The sequence below is a fragment of the Rana temporaria genome, chromosome 6 (genome assembly GCF_905171775.1).
Source record: "Rana temporaria chromosome 6, aRanTem1.1, whole genome shotgun sequence".
NCBI lineage: Eukaryota > Metazoa > Chordata > Amphibia > Anura > Ranidae > Rana > Rana temporaria.
Genome location: NC_053494.1, coordinates 24,656,313 through 24,676,796, shown reverse-complemented (window position 1 = coordinate 24,676,796; position 20,484 = coordinate 24,656,313). Strand labels below are relative to the sequence as shown.

Here is a 20,484-nt window from a genome sequence, read left to right as displayed (position 1 = left end):
CGCAAGCCGTCGTATCTTAGATATGTTTAAGCGTATCTCTGTTTGAGCATACGCTTAAACATAAGTCGGTGTAGATTCTGAGTTAGGTCGACTTATCTACTGAAAAGTCGGCCTAACTCTACCTGAATCTACCTATTTATATATTTTTACTTCTTGGTGCCAAAACACTGTTAAACAAAGCTCCAGAGCATTAAAGTGGGGGAAATCCCATAAATAAAAAATGAAAAAAAAAAGAATGAAAAGCCTTTTTGCCGCGTACACACGAAATTCCGACAACAAATGTCCGATGTGAGCTTTTTGTCGGAAATCCTGACCGTGTGTAGGCTCCATAGGACATTTGCTGTTGGAATTTCTGACAACAAAAATTTGAGAGCTGGTTCTCAAATTTTCCGTCAAAAAGAGTTCTTGTCGGAAATTCCGCTCGTTTGTATGCAATTCTGATGCACTAAAAAACAAGCATGCTCAGAATCAAGCAGGAGAGCCGAACTGCCTATTGAACTTCTGACCACGTTCTTGACGTTCGGAATTTCTGTCAAGATTTGTGTGACTGTGTGTATGCAACACAAGTTTGAGCCAACATTCCGTCGGAAAAAAATCCATGGTTTTGTTGTCGGAATTTCCGATCGCGTGTACGCAGCAGGGCTCAAGTCCTGCGGGAATGCGTAGGAACGGAGTTCCTGCACTTTTTTCACAGCAGGAACGCAGTTCCCTTTTCAGGACTAGAGCAGCTGAGAGCAGCCGAGCCGCCCGAGCCAATCCTTCACTAAGCGGCAATGCCCAGCTCAAGTCACTGTCAGAGGCAGGCGAAACTTAGTAATCCTTTGTTACTGGCCGCTTCCTGTATATGGATTCATCGGGTAGTGTGCGGGTATTCCGTCACTTCCTCGATGCCACAATGTCTCCTGGGAACAATGACAAAAGCTCCCAGGAGACATTGCGGCATCGAGGAAGTGACGGAATACCCGCACACTACCCGATGAATCCATATACAGGAAGCGGCCAGTAACATAAAGGATTACTAAGGTACAGTGGATCGAAAAAAAATAAGAAACATGCGGTTTAGTAATTATGCATATGAGCATATAATTTCTTTTTTTTTGGGGGGGGGGAGTGGATCTTGATTGGGAGTTCCCACACTTTTTTCCCAGGACTTGACCCCTGGTACGCAGCATTAGGGACTGGTAATCTCTGCCCTCCATCCGCTAAAATTCTGCATATTCTTCAACCCATGACTCTGGGCTCATATTAAGCCCACACTTTGATCTGAAAGCTGCCTTTTTCTAATTCAGAGTAGATTTTGGGTGTCCTTCTTTTAGGTAGATTCACAAAGAGTTAGGCCGGCTTATCAGTAGATAAGCCGACCTAACTCTGAATCTACGCCGGCGTTTGTTTAAGTGTATGCTCAAACAGAGATACGCTTAAACACAGCTAAGATAGGCCGGCTTGCGCCGTTCTATCTTAGCTTGCAATTTTTCTGCTGGCCGCTAGATGGCGCTTTCATTGCGGCCGGTGTAGATGATGTAAATGAGCTTTTACGCCGATTCCCGAACGTACGCGAACCCGCCGCAGTCGAATTACGTTGTTTCCGTAAGGCATTAGGCCCCGTACACACGAGGGGATATCCGCTGGAAACGGTCCGCCGGACCGTTTCCAGCAGACATTCCTCCTCCGGATTTTGATTCGATGGCTTGTACACACCATCGAATCAAAATCCACGCGGAAAACATCCTCGGTGACGTGTTGCGCGACGCTGGAGGGTAACTACTTCCACGCATGCGTTGAATCATTACGACGCATGCGAGGGATGGGAGCGGACGGATTGATCCAGTGAGTCTGTACAGACGACCGGATCAATCCGCTGGAAACGATTCAAGCGGATAGATTTCTTAGCATGCTAAGAAATTTCTATCCGCTTGAAATCAATCGGCCGGACGAATCTCCGCGGATAAATATCCGCTAGGCCGCACAGACGACCGGATTTGTCCGCTGAAACTCATCCGCGGATCAATCCCAGCGGATAGATCCGGTCGTCTGTACGAGGCCTTAGGCGGCCTAAAGTTATTCCACCTATGAGGTGGAATAACAATGTTAAAGTATGGCCGCCGTTCCCGCCGCGAGGTTCAAATTTTTTACGTCGTTTGCGTAAGTCGTCCGCGAATCGGGAGTTAAGTCGTTTACGTCCACGTCGAAATCAATAGGCCCGCACGGCGTACTTAGCCGCAATGCGCACTGGGAAATGTAGTCGCCCGGCGCATGCGCAGTAGCAAAAAACGTCAAAAAACGTGAGGTCAAGCCTCATTTCCATACAACACGCCCCCTCCAAGTCATTTGAATTAGGCGCCCTTACGCCCGCTCGTTTTAGGCTACGCCGCCGTAGCTTAGCAGGTAAGTTGATTTAGAATCACTACTAGCCTAGCTAATTTACGGCGGTGTAGCCTAAACAGGCTAGGCTACGCCGCCCTAAAGTAAGGCCAATGTACCTGAATCTACCTATTTTGTTTCCAGGAATGAGCTGCACTTTAAATGGAGTTCTGTAACTTGAGATTTTTCCTGCCAGTGAAGCATCTTATGCAACGCTCAGTCATGCTGACTTCTGCCTGACTACATTCCAGATTCACTTTTAAGTTGTCTTCCTCTGATCTTCTGAGTCAGTGTAGTGCCTTTTGTTGCACATTCTGAATTTTGATTGTTATGTCGGCATAAGGTCTGAATACACTACTTCAGAGGTCAATGTTTTCAGTAGAGAAAAAAGGCTCTTTTGTAACTCTTTCACAAGTTTCATACTTTGAGCATACCAGATCCAGCCCCTCAAATTACCTAGGCTGCTGCAACTTAGTGTAAAAAAAAATATATTAACTGATATGTTGTATCAGATACCTGGCTGACCCAATGCCAACAGCTGTAGAATCACCATTACAAAAAATAACATTTCCTAAATTAGGTATGCAAAAAAATTCATCAAGGAAACATTAAAGGATTGGAAGTGAGCGGGGTGGGCTGCGGTGTTTTCCATTGTTATATGAAATGCAATACCCTGTGTGTAGCCACCCTGCCCTAAGCGGGCTGGGGGTTTATGTAGATTTAGTCAGGGCTGATCCTAGGCAGGTGCGTGGGGTGCAGTGCACCCAGGAATCACAGAGGTGGGGGCACTGAAGCGCCAGAGTGCTCCCCTCCCTCAATCTCCTCCTCTCCTTGTCCTTGTCCGTGTCCAGATGTGTCCGTACACATGACCGGTTTTCCTGCCAGGAAAACTGCAGGGAGAGCTTTTGGCCGGAAAAAACGGACGTGTGTATGCTTCCTCACAGTTTTCCCGACAGGGAAACTGCCAGGAATCTCGGTGGGAAAATAGAGAACCTGCTCTCTATTTTCGCGGCGGTTTAACCACTTAACAACCGAGGACGTCCATGGACGTCCTCGACATTGTGCGGTGATATCTGAATGATGCCTGCAGCTACACGCATCATTCAGATATTGCCGTCTTCACCTGCCGATTCTGTGCACTATAAGAATGATCAAAGCGGCAGTTCCGCCGCTTGATCGTTCTTATAGGCAGCGGGAGGGGACGTCCCCCCCCCCCTCCCGCCGCCATCTGGTGCTTCTCCAGGCTCTCCTGTGCCAATCGGGGGCCTGGAGAGTGAATCGGCCGGCGCTGGCTGGGAAGTATAGAGATGACTGGTGACCAGATGGTCACCAGTTATCTCTATGACCGTCGGAGGCCCGGGAGCGACCTTATGATGTCACGCCCGGTACCTGGAAATAAACAAAGCCGCAATCGCGGCTGTCGGCATGAGATCGGCGAATTTTTTTTCACGATCTCATGCTTGTAAGCCTGGAGGAGAGATGTGGGGTATTATTGACCCCACATCTCTCCATAAAGGAGGACCTGTCACAGTGATTCCTATTACAAGGGATGTTTACATTCCTTGTAATAGGAATAAAAGTGATCAAAAAATAAATAAAAAAAAAAGTGTAAAAATAAAATATATATTTTTTTTAAATGACCCTAGTAGCTCGCGCTCAGAAGCGAACACGCACGCAAGTCCTGCCCACATATGTAAACGCCGTTCAAACTCCACATGTGAGGTATCGCCGCGTGCGTTAGAGCGTGTGCAACAATTCTAGCACTAGACCTCTTCTGTAACTCAAAAATTGTAACCTATAAAAAAATTAAAGCGTCGCCTATGGAGATTTTTAAGTACCGAAGTTTGGCGCCATTCCACGAGTGTGCGCAATTTTAAAGCGTGACATGTTAGGTATCTATTTACTCTGCGTTACATCATCTTTCACATTATACAAAAAAATTGGGCTAACTTTACTGTTTTGTAATTTTTTTGCGTTTTTTTCCCCCCCAAAAAAATTATTGCGCAAATACCGTGCGAGAAAAAAAGTTGCAATGACCGCCATTTTATTCCCTAGGTTGTCTGCTAAAAAAAAAAATATATATATATATATATATAATGTTTGGGGTTCTGATTAATTTTCTAGCAAAAAAATTGTGATTTTTACATGAAGGAGAGAAGTGCCAAAATAGGCCCGGTTGTAAAGTGGTTAAAACCCGTCAGTTTTCCTATGAGGAAACACTGCGTGGGAGCATACACACGGCCGGGATTCCCGGGCCAAAGCTCTCCCTGAAGTTCGTGTACACAGGGAAAGTTACCGAGCAGGTTCTCGGTTTTCCCGTCGGGATTCCCGGTCGTGTGTACAGGGCTTAACAGAAAGTGGGGTTATATTAAAAAAAAAAAAAACGCTTTCCTTAATTTTCAACCCTGCAATGGTAGAATGACAATAGATATCTAATTGCTTTGGATAACGCGGCAGATCTTTGATTTCTTTGAATGGGTTATACTGAGTTCATTGACTGTTGATTGTGTATATATAGGGCCAGATTCTCATACATTCCGGCGTATCGTAGCGTAAGCCATTTACACCACACCGCCGCAAATTACTTGAGCAAGTGCCGTATTCGCAAAGCACTTGCTCCGTAATTTGTGGCGGCGTAGTGTAAATGGCCCGGCGTATGGCCGCGTAATTCAAAGGGGGCGGCTTGTATTCAAATTAAGCGTGCCCCCGCGCCGATCGAACTGCGCATGCGCCGGGCGTAAAAATAGCCCAGTGCGCATGCTCCAGCTCACGACGGAAAACGTCAATGACGCCAACGTGAACGTCATTTACGTCAAGTCGTATTCGCGAACGACTTAGTAAAACAACGTAACTGACGGAAAAAGATGACGCGGATCCGACGCCATACTTAACATGGCATACGCGGACTGGCGTAAGGTTACCCCTCATATAGCTGGGGTAACCTTACGCTTACGGAAACGACGTAAACGACGATGAGGCAGAGCAAATTCGTTCGGGAATCGCCGTATCAGGCTCATTTGCATAGTCAAATGAGACCTGAATGTAAACGCCACCTAGCGGTCAGCGTAGTATTGCATTTAGGATCCGACGGTGTAAGTGACTTACACCAGTCGGATCCTAGCCTAATTCCGGCGTATCTTGTTTTGAGAATACAAAACAATGATACGCCGGCGGGATTTTCGAAATACGGCGTAACTCTTTTGAGAATCTGGCCCATAGTTAGTGGTCAGAGGAGAGCTTGGTCTACCTATCTTTTTGCTACAGTATTTGCCGGCGTAAAAGACGACTGGGCGTATAAGACGACCCCCTAATTTTCCAGCTAAAATGTTGGTTTTGGGATACACTCACTGTATAAGACGACCCCTCACTGTGCCATTATACATGCCTCACTGTGCCATTATACATGCCTCACTGTGCCATTATACATGCCTCACTGTGCCATTATACATGCCTCACTGTGCCATTATTACATGCCTCACTGTGCCATTATACATGCCTCACTGTGCCATTATACATGCCTCACTGTGCCATCATTACATGCCTCACTGTGCCATTATACATGCCTCACTGTGCCATTATACATGCCTCACTGTGCCATCATTACATGCCTCACTGTGCCATCATTACATGCCTCACTGTGCCATTATATATGCCTCACTGTGTCATCATTACATGCCTCACTGTGCCTCACCCCCCACCATATAAATGGCCTATGGTTTGCAGAATAGCAATTCATTCCTGTTTAGATGAGCTGGCATGCAGTATGACTATTGCCCCTTCCACTGAGTGCCAGCCCTGTGCTCCTTCAGTATATGGCTCTGGTTTGGAACATACGGCCTAAGCCACATATACTGCAATGTGCTTGTTTTCTGGATAGAAGCCAGCAGACGGGGGAGAGATAATAAAGTGTGTTGTGGTCAGATTTGTTGTGTCGCATTGATTGTCAGGATGGTAGAGTTCTGCATGCGCGACATCTGCTCCCAGAATCCCGGGTCACATTGCTGCATAACTAGATGACCCGTCTCCCTGCCAGGTGACCATCTGCCAGCAGGATTTACACACATAGATCTGCCCATTCTGATAGGGGGACTGGGGCTGATTTTATTTTGTGATCTCACAAACAAAAGGATAATTTCCGCTTTTTTAGATATTCTGGTAATTCCATATTCAATTCAGGCGACTTTCTGGTTCGTAATAAGATTAATAATAATTCTTAGTAAAATTTTTCATTAAAGGACAATTATTTCAGTCCAGAAGATATGTGGAGCGATAGAATCATTTTGAAAGGGATTTGCAGAGGGCTAAAGGCATGTTGTAAATAATGGCCCAGATTCAGGTAGAATGGAGCAATATTTGCGTGGGCAAAGAGCAAAGATTTTTCTCTGCGCCCACGCAAATATTTCCATTTGCCCATCGATTCACGGAGCAGTAGCTCCGTAAATTGCGCGGGCGCTATGCTAATTAGCCCTGCGTAAGGGCGCCTAATGTAAATGATCCCGCCGGGGGCAGGAATCATTTAAATTAGGCGCACTCCCGCGCCGAGCTAACAGCGCATGCTCCGTCGGGAAACTTTCCCGAGGTGCATTGCGGCAAATGACGTCGCAAGGACGTCATTTGCTTCTAAGTGAACGTGAATGGCGTCCAGCGCCATTCACGAATCACTTACGTAACCGACGTGAAATTTAAATTTCACGAGCGGGAAGCGCAGCTATACTTTAGCATAGGTTGCCCCTGCTATAGCAGGAGCAACCTTGCGCTAAAGTTGCCGTACGGAAACTCCGTACCTTGCGTGCCCAGGGCCCGCGCAACTTTTGTGAATCGGTGGTAGTATGCAATTTGCATACTATACGCCGATCACAATGGCCGCGCCCCCTAGCGGCCAACGCAAGAATGCAGCCTGGGATGTGAAGGCATAAGGAGGCTTATGTCTGTCACATCCTAGGCTGCATTCGGTGTAACGAGGTTCCTGAATCAGGGGCACTCGTTACACCGGAGCAAGTAAGCACTTGCGCCGCGCAACCTATGGTTGCGCGGGCGCAAGTGCTTCTTGAATCTGGGCCAATGTGTGTATATATATATATATATATATATATATATATATATATATACACAGTGGGCTGGATTCGGGTACGACTTGCGCCCTCTTACGGAGGCGCAGCGTACCGTTTTTACGCTGCGCCTCCGTAAATTACGTGCGCTACGCTTCATTCACGAAGCAGTAGCTCCGTAATTTGCGTATGCGCTCCCTAAAACTGCCCGGCATAAGGGCGCGTAATTTAAATGATCCCGTAGGGGGCGTGGATCATTTAAATTAGGCGCGTTCCCGCGCCGAACGTAGTGCGCATGCTCCGTCGGGAAACTTTCCCGACGTGCATTGCGGCAAATTACGTCGCAAGGACGTCATTTGCTTCAACGTGAACGTAAATGGCGTTCAGCGCCATTCACGATTCACTTACGCAAACGACGTAATTTTCAAACATCGCGACGCGGGAACGACGGGTATACTTAGCATTGGCTGCACCTGCTAACAGCAGGAGCAGCCTTACGCGGAACCCGACGAACGCAAACGACGTAAAATGCGTACGGCGCGCGCGCGTAGGGTTGTGAATCGGCGTGAGTATGCAATTTGCATACTCTACGCTGACCACTACGGGAACGCCACCTAGCAACCATCGTAAGAATGCAGCCTACGATACGACGGCATAAGAGCCTTATGCCAGTCATATCTTAGGTTGCAGTCGGCGTAACAAGCTTTCTGAATCAGGAGCAGTCGATACGCCGGCGCAACTAAGCAATTGCGCTGCGTAACTATGGTTACGCAGACGCAATTGCTTACTGAATCCACCCCAGTATATATATATATATATATATATATATATATATATTTTTTATATTTTTGGTATTTTTTTCTTTAGTTTATTCTTATTTTCATCTTATTTTATTATACTCTAAATGACTCAGAATGGGTTTTTCCACCAAAATCAGACGTACGTCCCCATCCGTCCATGGCGGATTGCGTGTGATAGGGTGAGATATGAAGAAAACGGACATGCTGTCCTTTTTTATCAGATCTCTCTATAGGAGACAGCGGCGCTGCACAAGCCCCTCCCTGCTCAGAGAGCAGAGAGGGACCTGTCATCCGCCGGCTCAGCGGAGATCAGCGGAGAGATCTCCTGCTGAGCCGGCGGGAGCTGGCGGACTCCGTAGCGACAAAGTTTGCCTCGTCTGAACGTAGCCTTAAACGGTCACTAAAGGAAATTTTTTTTTTTGCTGAAATGACTGTTTACAGGGTATAGAGACATAATAGTTAACTGATTCCTTTTAAAAATGATTAAAAATAGATAAAAACCAATAATATAATGTACCTACAGTTTAGTTTCGTTTTTGCTGTTGTTTCCTGGTTCTCTGATGTACAGAGCCAGAGAGCCAATAGAGGGCAGTGATACTTTGTCTAAAACCCCTCAGCACCAATCCAGTTTCGTTTTACAAACAGTAATCACACCTCCTTGATTAGTCACCACAGTGAGAAATCTCCCAGTACTGTGGTGATCAGGAAACAGACAACCAGGAAGTGTCCAGAACAGAGAGGGATTACAGCAACATCAAAGCAAAAACGAACAATGGGGACATGAAACCAGGACTGCAGTAAGGTAAAGGAAGCTATTTAGCTAAAAAAGAAAAAATCCTTTAGTGACCCTTTAAGCTAGTGCCATAACTGTTGCCTCAAGCTTCCTGTCTCAGGGTGGCTCTTTTCTCTTGCAGAATCCTATGAAGCCACCCTTGTATGTAAAGACTAGAGCTTTGTCTCCTTTTTGCTGTGTGCATCAATAGAAACACACAGACCCAAAGCCTAGGATGGCAAAGCAATCCTCTGTTCCCCTGTAGAAAGGGGAAGACAGCAGATATACATGTAAAACTTATGTAGGGAGATTTGTTTCATCTCTGTGTAATATCTGAGGGTGTTCAATTCTCTGGGTTGAGGAGAGGGTTTACATCCACTTTAAGACTAAGTCCTCCCCTTGAGTATCAGGCTATGGCACTGTCAGTTAGCTTCCTGGCTTCTTTGAAGAATTTAAGGGTCAGTGGGAGGTATAAGGCAGGGTCATTGGGAGGAGTTGTTTCCCAGAGCGGACCCCTGTTATAATGGGCAACATGATTGTCTGCATCCTGTGGGCAAATTACTTTTTATCCTAATTCATTCTATGCATTAGGATAAAAAGCCTTCTGAGTGTAGCAGCCCCCCCCCCCCCGCACCCCCTAATACTTACCTGAGCCCCCTGTCTGTCCAGCGATGTCCACAAGTCCCTCCTGATTGGCTGAGACACAGCAGCCATTGGCTGTCAATCAAAGTCAGTTAGCCAATCAGGAGAGAGAGGGGGCGGGCCGAATGGAAGCTCCATGTCTGGATTGACACACAGATTTGTAGCTTAGCTCAGGTGCCCCCATAGCAAGCTGCTTGATGTGGGGGCACTCAATAGGAGGGAGGGGCCAGGAGCAGTGAAGAGGGACCCAAAAAGAGGAGGATCTGGGCTGCTCTGTGCAAAACCAACTGCACAGAACAAGTAAGTATAACATGGTTGTTATTAAAATATATGAGACTTTACAATCACTTTAAAAGAGGTATGGACTCCAGAGAGAGATGTAATGTTGCCCCTGTACAAATCATTAGTAAGACCTCATCTGGAATATGCAGTTCAGTTTTGGGCCCCAGTTCTCAAAAAGGATATCGGGGAACTGGAGAAAGTGCAGAGAAGGGCAACCAAACTGATAAGAGGCATGGAGGAGCTCAGCTATGAGGAAAGATAAGAGGAACTGAATTTATTCTCTCTTGAGAAGAGAAGAATAAGGGGGGATATGATCCACATGTACAAATATATAAGGGGTCCATATAGTGTACTTGGTGTTGAGTTATTCACTCCAAGGTCATCACAGAGGACACGGGGGCACTCTTTACGTCTAGAGGATAAAAGAGTTAGGGGTAGATCCACAAAGAAATTACGCGGGCGTATCTCTTGATACGCCGCGTAATTTCAAATTTTGCGCGTCATATCTTTGTTTTGGTATCCACAAAACAAGATACGACGGCATCTGTGTTAGATCCGACAGGCGTACGCCGTCGGATCTAAGATGCAATTTTCCGGCGCCCGCTAGGTGGCGTTTCCGTCGTATTCCGCGTTGAGTATGCAAATTAGCTATTTCCGACGATCCACGAACGTACGAGCGGCCGTCGCATTCTTTTACGTCGTTTCCGTTCGGCTTTTTCTGGCGTATAGTTAAAGCTGCTATATGGTGGCGTACTCAATGTTAAGTATGGCCGTCGTTCCCGCGTCTAATTTTAAAAATGTTACGTCGTTTGGGTAAGTCGTCCGTGAATGGGGCTGGACGCCATTTACGTTCACGTCAAAACCAATGACGTCCTTGCGACGTCATTTAGCGCAATGCACGGCGGGAAATTTTAGGGACGGCGCATGCGCTGTTCATTCGGCGCGGGGACGCGCTTCATTTAAATGAAACACGCCCCCTACACGCCCTTACGCCGCGAGAGATACACTACGCCGCCGTAACTTACGGCGCGAATTCAATGAGGATTCAAACCAAAGCCAAGTAAGTTACGGTGGCGTAGCGTATCTCAGATACGCTGCGCCGGTGCAGATCTTTGTGGATCTGCCCCAATAACTTTTGCGCAAACCAGTATACGCTTTTTGCGATTTGTATTACCAAAAATATGTAGGAGAATATATATTAGCCTAAACTGAATAAAGAAAATAGCTTTTTTTTTTTTTTTTTTAAAGTTGGGGCTATTTATTACAGCAAAAAGTATTGTGGGTTTTTTTTCAAAATTGTCGCTCTTTTTTTGTTTATAAAAATAAAAACCGCAGAAGTGATCAGATACCAGCAAAAAAAAGCTCTATTTGTGGGGAAAAAAAGACGTCAATTTTGTTTGGGTGCCACATCGCACAACCGCTCAATTGTTATTTAAAGCGACGCAGTGCCTCTGGTCATTGAGCAGCCAATTCTTCCGGGGCTGAAGTGGTTAATGGCTGCGTGTTGAGTTATTTTGAGAGGACAGAAAATTTACACTGTTATACAAGCTGTACACTCACTACACAACATTGTAGCAAAGTGTCATTTCTTCAGTGTTGTCACATAAAAAGATAGAATAAAATATTTACAAAAATGTGAGGGGTGTACTTACTTTTGTGAGATACAGTATATACTGTGTTCAATCCTGTGTCACTGCTGCAGTCTATATTCTCCCTCTCTCCACTCTAGTCATTACCTTTCTACCTGCTCTAAAATAACGTCTAATCAAATTTGTAACATACCAGTCACCTTGTGCAATGCAGACAGAGGGGGCACTAGAGCTGAAATCCTGATTGTGCCAGTCAGTGCCCAGACCTGGGGGCAGAGCAGGTAGCAGCTGCAGTGGAATGCATGTAAATGTGGGCACCTGCTCACTTGCCAGTTGCCAGGCTGCAATGCACAGACGGGTTCCAGTGGATATAGATATAGGTAATGCCAGCTGGTACAAGACTTATAATATCGATATAGGTAATACCAGCTGGTACAAGACTTATAATATGGATATAGGTAATGCCAGCTGGTACAAGACTTATAATTGAGATATAGGAAATGCCAGTTGGTACAAGACTTATAAAATAGATATAGGTAATGCCAGCTGGTACAAGACTTATAATATAGATATAGGTAATGCCAGCTGGTACAAGACTTTTTAATATACTGTAGCTATAGGTAATGCCAGCTGGTACAAGACTTATAATATAGATATAGGTAATGCCAGCTGGTACAATACTTATAATATAGATATAGGTAATGCCAGCTGGCAACAATACTTATAATATAGATATAGGTAATGCCAGCTGGTACAAGACTTTTTAATATACTGTAGCTATAGGTAATGCCAGCTGGTACAAGACTTATAATATAGGTAATGCCAGCTGGTACAAGCCTTATAATATAGATATAGGTAATGCCAGCTAGTACAAGACTTTTTAATATAGCTATAGGTAATGCCAGCTGGTACAAGCCTTATAATATAGATATAGGTAATGCCAGCTAGTACAAGACTTATAATATAGATATAGGTAATGCCAGCTGGTACAAGACTTATAATATAGGTAATGCCAGCTGGTACAAGACTTATAATATAGATATAGGTAATGCCAGCTGGTACAAGACTTATAATATAGATATAGGTAATGCCAGCTGGTACAAAACATATAATATACATATAGGTAATGCGAGCTGGTACAAGACTTATAATATGAATATAGGTAATGCCAGCTGGTACAAGACTTATAATATGGATCTAGGTAGTGCCAGCTGGTACAAGACTTATAATATAGCTATAGGTAATGCCAGCTGGTACAAGACTTATAATATGGATATAGGTAGTGCCAGCTGGTACAAGACTTATAATATAGATATAGGTAATGCCAGCTGGTACAAGACTTATAATATGGATCTAGGTAATGCGAGCTGGTACAAGACTTATAATATGAATATAGGTAATGCCAGCTGGTACAAGACTTATAATATGGATCTAGGTAGTGCCAGCTGGTACAAGACTTATAATATAGCTATAGGTAATGCCAGCTGGTACAAGACTTATAATATGGATATAGGTAGTGCCAGCTGGTACAAGACTTATAATATGGATTGCACCCAGAAAATGTCCTGAAGGTTGACGATTATTGAGAAAAGTATATCTTTCCCACCAACTGGAAAAGGCAATGGGCCATTTCAGGAGAACAGCAGCCCACTAACCAATCAGGGGTCAACTTTTTTTTTGTTCTGTATAATTTCTCACAGGGTCCGGGGATTTTTTTCACGCATTTCTGGCACCTCTACTATTGGATGGGGTGCTTGGGTATGCTGGAGGGTTTATTGATGCTAGCTCCAGGGGGATCTACTTTATTGTTAAATTGGGGGTCTATTATTGTTTGAATGGTAGTTTGTTGTGGAAGGTGGTCTATTGTTGCTGTTGGAGGATTTTTTGTTTTTGCTGGGGGGATCTTATGTTGCTAGGAGGGATCTACTGTTGAGGCAAGGGTCTGTTGTTCCTCGCTGCTGGAGGATCTATTGATGCTGGCTCCAGGGGGATCTACTGTATTGTTACATTGGGGGACAATTGTTGTTTGGGTGGTATTTTGTTGTGGGGGGTCTATTGTTGCTGGTTGGGTAATTTTTAGTTTTTGCTGGGGGGATCTTATGTTGCTAGGGGATCAGTGGTTGCTAGGAGGGATCTACTGTTGAGGTAAGGGTCTGTTGTTCCTCGCTGCTGGAGGATCTATTGTTGCTGACTCCAGGGGGATCTACTGTATTGTACATTGGAGGACAATTGTGGTTCGGGTAGTATTTTGTTGTGGGGGGGTGTATTGTTGCTGGTGGGGCATTTATTTTTGCTGGGGGTGGTTCTTATGGTGCTAGGGGGTCAATAGTTGCTGGGCGGGACCTGCTGTTGAGGGAAGGGTCTGTTGTTGCTGGCTGCTGGAGGGTCAATTGATGCTGGCTCCAGGGGGATCTACTGTATTGTTACATTGTGAGACAACTGTTGGGGAGGTATTTTGTTGTAGGGTGTTTCTGTTGTTGCTGGAGGGGGGAAGCATTGTTCCTGTGAGGGATCTATTGTTGCTGGGGCATCTATTATTGCTGGTTGCAGAAGATCTTGCTCAGCGGTGAGCAGGGGACAGAGACAAGCGGTGACTTGGAAAGGGAGAGTAGGGGAGGGGGGGAGGGGGAGTACCTGAACCTATTCTCCCCCCAAAACAAGTCCATCTCCCCTTTACTTGTTAGTCCACCCTAAACGAATATTTCAGCTCTGAGTGGGTTAAATCACCCCCTTTGCTTTTCTTTCCCCTGCAGCTGCCGCTAGAAGAGAGTCTCACTCCCTCTGTTGTACTTTTCCAGAAAATGCATCAGGAGATTTGGTCACCGGGACACATAGCGAGGATTATAGCCATATACAGCAACAGAACTGGATGCAGCAGGAGGAGTGAGACTCCACGGGGTGGGTGTTGGGAGAATATCGCTGCCGGAGTCGTACATCTCTCCAAGTGATATACGAAGTCAGCGGCGGCGGCGGCGGCGGCAGGGGGGGGACTGGGGGGGATTCAGCCCCCCCTGCTCTCACCTACAACTAAAAAACATTTTTTGGGTGGAATGATCCTTTAAATACACCTGCATTGGAATGCGGTGCTACTACTGCCGCAGCTGCAGAGATTATTAATTTAGAACAACGTTTATGAAATATATATATATATGTGTGTGTGTGTGTGCTGCTGACGTACCTGCTGGCAAGGAAGGTCCCCTGTTCTGCGCTTTGCACGGTCCCTGGGTGGGCTCAGGGGAAACGATCGCGTCAGGATAAGCTTTGCATCTCTGCGTCGCTGGTCCAGCAGACGGGCAGCCCGAGTCAAGTGCTGTCACTGCAGGCATCCGCTGCGCGCGTGTGTGTGTGTGTGCGTGTGTGCGTGTGCCAAGCTGCACTTACTGGAGCAGCTCTCATCTGACACACGGAGGGGGCTGCGCGTCGTCTGACTCCAACAAAACGCATCCAACTCCTTCAGGGGTGAAAAGAGAGAGAGAGAGAGAGAGAGAGAGAGAGAGACAGGATCTCAATCCCATTGGATGGGAGGGAGGATACAAAACACTCACTAATTACTCTGCAGATCTATCATGTACGCTGCCTGCTCTGGGATCCCTGCATCTGCCCTCTGTATGGAAGGGATTCCGCACTCCAAAATAAAAGGGATGGGGGGGGGGGGGGGGCCCCGGCTTAAAGGGGTTGTAAATGTAAAAAATATTTTCCCTAAATAGCTTCCTTTACCTTAGTGCAGTCCTCCTTCACTTACCTCATCCTTCCATTTTGCTTTTAAATGTCCTTATTTCTTCTGAGAAATCCTCACTTCCTGTTCTTCTGTCTGTTACTACACACCGTAATGCAAGGCTTTCTCCCTGGTGTGGAGTGTCGTGCTCGCCCCCTCCCTTGGACTACAGGAGAGTCAGGACGCCCACTAACACACAGCTCCTTTCTCTATCTGCAAGGTAGAGAGCGTCCTGACTCTCCTGTAGTCCAAGGGAGGGGGCGAGCACGACACTCCACACCAGGGAGAAAGCCTCGCATTACTGTGTGGCACCCTGTACTAGATTTCTGCATGGACCCCCGAGCTGATGTTTTCATTCTGTAAGGATTGCAGGAAGGGGAATACAGGAGAACAGTTCAAGGAGTTCACTGGACAGAGAGCTCCCTGCTGGGAATGGACGCTCCACACTGTATTGGCTGAACTCCAGGCAAACCGCTAAATACACAGATAGATACATATATGGGAGACACCTTACCTGCAGGGCCGGTGCTACCACTAGGCAAACTAGGCAGCCTAGTTGAGGGGCTCCCACCATCCCTGTGCTGTGCTCAATATGAGGGGCTCCCACCATCCCTGTGCTGTGCTCATTATGAGGGGCACCCACCATCCCTGTGCTGTGCTCATTATGAGGGGCTCCCACCATCCCTGTGCTGTGCTCATTATGAGGGGCTCCCACCATCCCTGTGCTGTGCTCATTATGAGGGGCTCCCACCATCCCTGTGCTGTGCTCACTGCTCAATATGAGGGGCTCCGACCATCCCTGTGCTGTGCTCAATATGAGGGGCTCCGACCATCCCTGTGCTGTGCTTATTATGAGGGTCTCCCACCATCCCTGTGCTCATTATGAGGGGCTCCCACAATCCTTGTGCTCATTATGAGGGTCTCCCACCATCCCTGTGCTCATTATGAGGGGCTCCCACAATCCCTGTGCTGTGCTCATGGAGAGGGAATGACAGCGGCACTGCATCTGGTGGCAGGTTATGGGTGGCAAGAAGCACTGTATCTGGTAGCAAGTGGCACATTCACCTGAAAAATAACCCGCCGCCAAATTCCCCATCAACCCCGAGACTTCCCCCCCGCCCCCCCTCATCTTTTTTGGGGGGGAAGGTGAGAGAGGGGGTGTGTCCCTGAATGGCACTTTGGAAATGGGGCCACCCCCTTCCCAACAGCTGTATGTCCTGTATTGAAGTAGGAGCTGGTGGGAGGAACCATCGGGGGAGAGGGGGGGGGATATTTGATGCACCCTGAAGTGCCAGATACAGTATCTTGATTTACAGGCTGCATTTAGTTTTGTCTTGACATTATCACAGGATCACTTCAGAAAGGACTTTCGCTCTTTTTTTCCTCCTTCCCTATAACAAAAATGCAAAGAAAGACAATTAAAGTATACCGTATATACTTGAGTATAAGCCGAGATTTTCAGCCCTTTTTTTTGGGCTGAAAATGCCCCCCTCGGCTTATACTTGAGTCAGTGTACCTAAAATTATTGACAGGCTGCGGGCGTCCATCGTTTAAAACTTGCGGTCTCCTCCTGTCCCTTCCGTGATAGGCGGAACTCTGTCTGCTGAGAAACGCCCCTGGAAGAAGTAATATTTTACGAAACAGACGTAGGGCGGAGCGGCGCGCTGTCGTCACCCAAGAGCTCCAAACGTTTCCCCAGTGGACGGGTGTCTGGGAATTTGTGCACCGGCCGGCACATCAGATTCGAGGCATTTTTTACTGCATGTTTGTAAGTGCAATCCAACTTTTAATAAATATTTTTTACTCATTTAATGCGCTATGTGAAGCTGTTATTGTTTTTTACATGGTGGGCATTGATGTTGGTGAAGTTTAATCTTGTGGATGAGACCCAATGTTAAGGATCATATCTGTCTGAACTGCAAGACTGGGAGTGACTACCTATTATATGCTGTTCATGATCCCCTGTCATAAGGAGTCATGGTGATTTGGTAAGGAGCCAATCTATAGTTTGGTGGAGGATTCATCACTTTGCTTTGGACACGTTTTCAACTGATTTTGGAACTTGGCACAGAGCACGGGTGTCTGGCATTTCATGTGTTAAACATGTATGGACTTTATTGCTACACTATTTGTTTTATTTATATGTCTATATATATTTTTATTTGGTTAATATTTATTGATCTAATGATATGATCCAAATTTTTTTGATGTTCATTATCAATATTATTACTGTTTCACTGTTATTGAGGGACTTGAGAGTGCTATATAGTGCCCTCTAGTGGCTATCAACCTCTCTTGTTTTTTGGAATATTAGTTATTTATATAATACTATAATATACCACATAGTTTATGATTTATATCAATATATATCACATAGTTTTGTGTGTTTTGTGATTCAAACATTTGTTTCACACGGTTTAGAGGTAGCACAATTTATATTTTTCTCACTGAGAAATGCCTATCACGAACGTTCTCTCATCCTCACCCATCCCAGCAGACACTGTGTTCAGTGTTCCACCAATCACGGACGCCTTTTCATCCTCGGACAAGAGGACGTTCGTGATTGGCGGGAAAACAACACAGTGTCTGCTGGGAAACTGCGTCCGAGGATGAGAGAACGTCCGTGATAGGTGGAACTGTGTCTGCTGAGAAACGCCTATCACAGAAGGGACCAGGAGGAGATCGCGGGTTTTAAACAATGAATGGACGCCCGCAGCCTCTCAATTTCAGGTACACTGACAATGGGCACAGTGACAATGGGCACAGCGACGATGGGCACAATGTTGATGAACACAGTGAGGATTGGCACAGTGAGGATGGGCATAGTGACGATGGGCACAGTGAGGGTTGGCACAGTGTGGATTGGCACAGTGACGATAGGCACAGTGAGGATGGGCACAGTGACAATGGGCACAGTGAGGATGGGCACAGTGACAACTGGCACAGTGAGGTTGGCACAGTGAGGTTGCAATGGGCACAGTGAGGTTGGCACAGTGAGGTTTCAATGGGCACAGTGAGGCATGCAAATGGGCATTGTTGACCCTCTTTTCCGCCCAGGAGGAGACTGCGAGTTTTAAACAATGAATGGAATGAATGCAACCTCTCAATTTCAGGTACACTGACAACGGGCACAGTGACAATGGGCACAATGTCGATGAATACAGTGAGGATTGGCAAAGTGAGGATGGGCACAGATGGGCACAGTGACAATGGGCACAGTGACAATGGGCACAGTGAGGATGGGCACAGTGAGGATGGGCACAGTGACAATTGGCACAGTGAGGTTGGCACAGTGAGGTTGCAATGGGCACAGTGAGGTTGGCACAGTGAGGTTGCAATGGGCACAGTGTGGCGTGCAAATGGGCATTGTTGACCCTTTTTTCCGCTTACAGTAGCTGCTGCATTTTCACCATCGGCTTATACTCAAGTAAATAATTTGCTTTTAAATAATTTATTCAATAAAAAAGCAGTAGACATAATGGTGTGCTGCAGAAAATATAAGTACACCCTTGACCTCAGAAGCTGATATTGCCCTCTTAGCAGTAATGACTTTTTGTAGGCATTTCAATATTCTCCATCAATTTCTGACATTAACAATTACTGAACACACACACACACACACCTTGAAGGAATCATGTCACCTTTCATACAAGTTTTCCAAGGATCCAGATGCAGACAGTGGCCTCCTGGACAACTTTGCTCTATTGACTTAAGGCAACTAAGATTTGGTGATTTGGTTTCACAAGGTTCAACTTTCCAGACACTGAAGAAGCTTTTGCGATTGTCAGCAGTGGCCGGGCCCTGATCACAAGCTGTATTTACTCATTAATATTTCATCAACTGTAAGAACATGCCTTGCTGGAGTGTAAAATCCAGAGATTGGCAAGATTTACAGCTCGGAGCTTTTATTAGCCTTGGCAATGATCTAAGTCCACCGTATGCAGGAATTCAAAGACAAAGAAAAGCACCAAGAACTTTGCTTCCCTTCCGAGTTCGGTTTTATTATCTTGAAAAGTAACTCTAATAAAGAAGTATATCATCAGATAATACACAGTTATTCACGGGAAGGAAAATTTAGTGCTGAGGTGTACATGGGCGCCCGCTGAAATTTTTTCAGGGGTGGGCGCGCTTCGGCAGCGGCAATACACAGTCGCGTTTTACCCTTTCTTTGACCGCTAGCAGGGGTTAAAAGCCCCCCCCCAGGTTAAAATGTAAAAACGCCCCACTGTGCCCCCTGCATCTTTTAATATCTCTTTGTCACTACTGTGTACCCCCCTCTCCACAATGGCACCTCTGGACCCCTTTACATTACACAGCACCTCACAGCTCTGGACCCCTTTACATTACACAGCACCTCACAGCTCTGGACCCCTTTACATTACACAGCACCCTGCATCACTGGCCCCCTTTACATTACACAGCACTCTGCATCACTGAACCCCTTTACATTACACAGCACCCCTTTCCCTTGACTGAAACACTACACTATATTGACAGTATATTTATTTCAGGTCTAAAAGAGGAACCTTTTGGAATGAGGGACAAATGGATTTGATTCCAGAAGAGGGACAGGCACTCTAAATAAGGGACAACTAGAAACGATGCCGTAGGCTACAACTCTGTGTTGTGTTTGCTCTGTGTTTCCAGACTTGCTAAAAACACATCAGAAAATAGTCTAGTGTTACCTGTGGCAACAGATGTTGGAACAAACAAAGCACAGGCCTGGCGCTTCCCCCCTCTGTCCTCTGGCCAGTTCGGCCCTGCTCCTGGCGATTCCAGGGAGGGGCAAATGACCCCCCTTGCCCTATGGAGCGGACACCTATGGTGGTATACCTAATGTCATGATCCAGCAAAGAGTATGTAGATCTACTTTTACCTTATTTTCATGAACATTTTGAAAATCACAGTACAGGGCTGTCATGATCCAATCAAGGCACAAGTGGTTGTAACTCCTTACATGTGTAGCGCCTGGTTACTTTAGGTACCGGTGCTATTTAAATTTAGAGGGAGATCAGAGTGTAGTTAAACTCTGATCCAAATTGTTATGTGCAAAACAGGGTCTCTGTCTTAGCATGGCTGTGCTGTGGGCTCATTTTGCTATGCTGGGGTGTTCTTCCAACCCCAGTGCAGTAGGTGGCAGCAGTGGAGTCAAGGTTTGGGTGCTCTTCCCTAGCAGCCAATAAGGAGGGTTTAGCCTGGCTGTGCATGCTAGGGAAGGGTATTTATGGGGAAGACGCCATTAGTTCTTCGTCCAGTATGGCACCCACCTTTAGGG

General features: G+C 46.1%; 1 protein-coding gene across 1 annotated transcript in view; it reads right to left on the bottom strand.

Annotated features, from left to right (window-relative positions):
* The window catches only part of LOC120943262 (testis-expressed protein 2-like), a 57,428-nt gene extending 42,481 nt beyond the window's left edge, over window positions 1–14,947 (bottom strand). Inside the window, exon 1 of the mRNA XM_040356467.1 lies at window positions 14,673–14,947. The gene's annotated coding sequence lies outside the window, so the exon portion shown is untranslated. The remainder of the gene's footprint in view (window positions 1–14,672) is intronic.
* Between the last annotated feature and the right edge of the window lie 5,537 nt (window positions 14,948–20,484).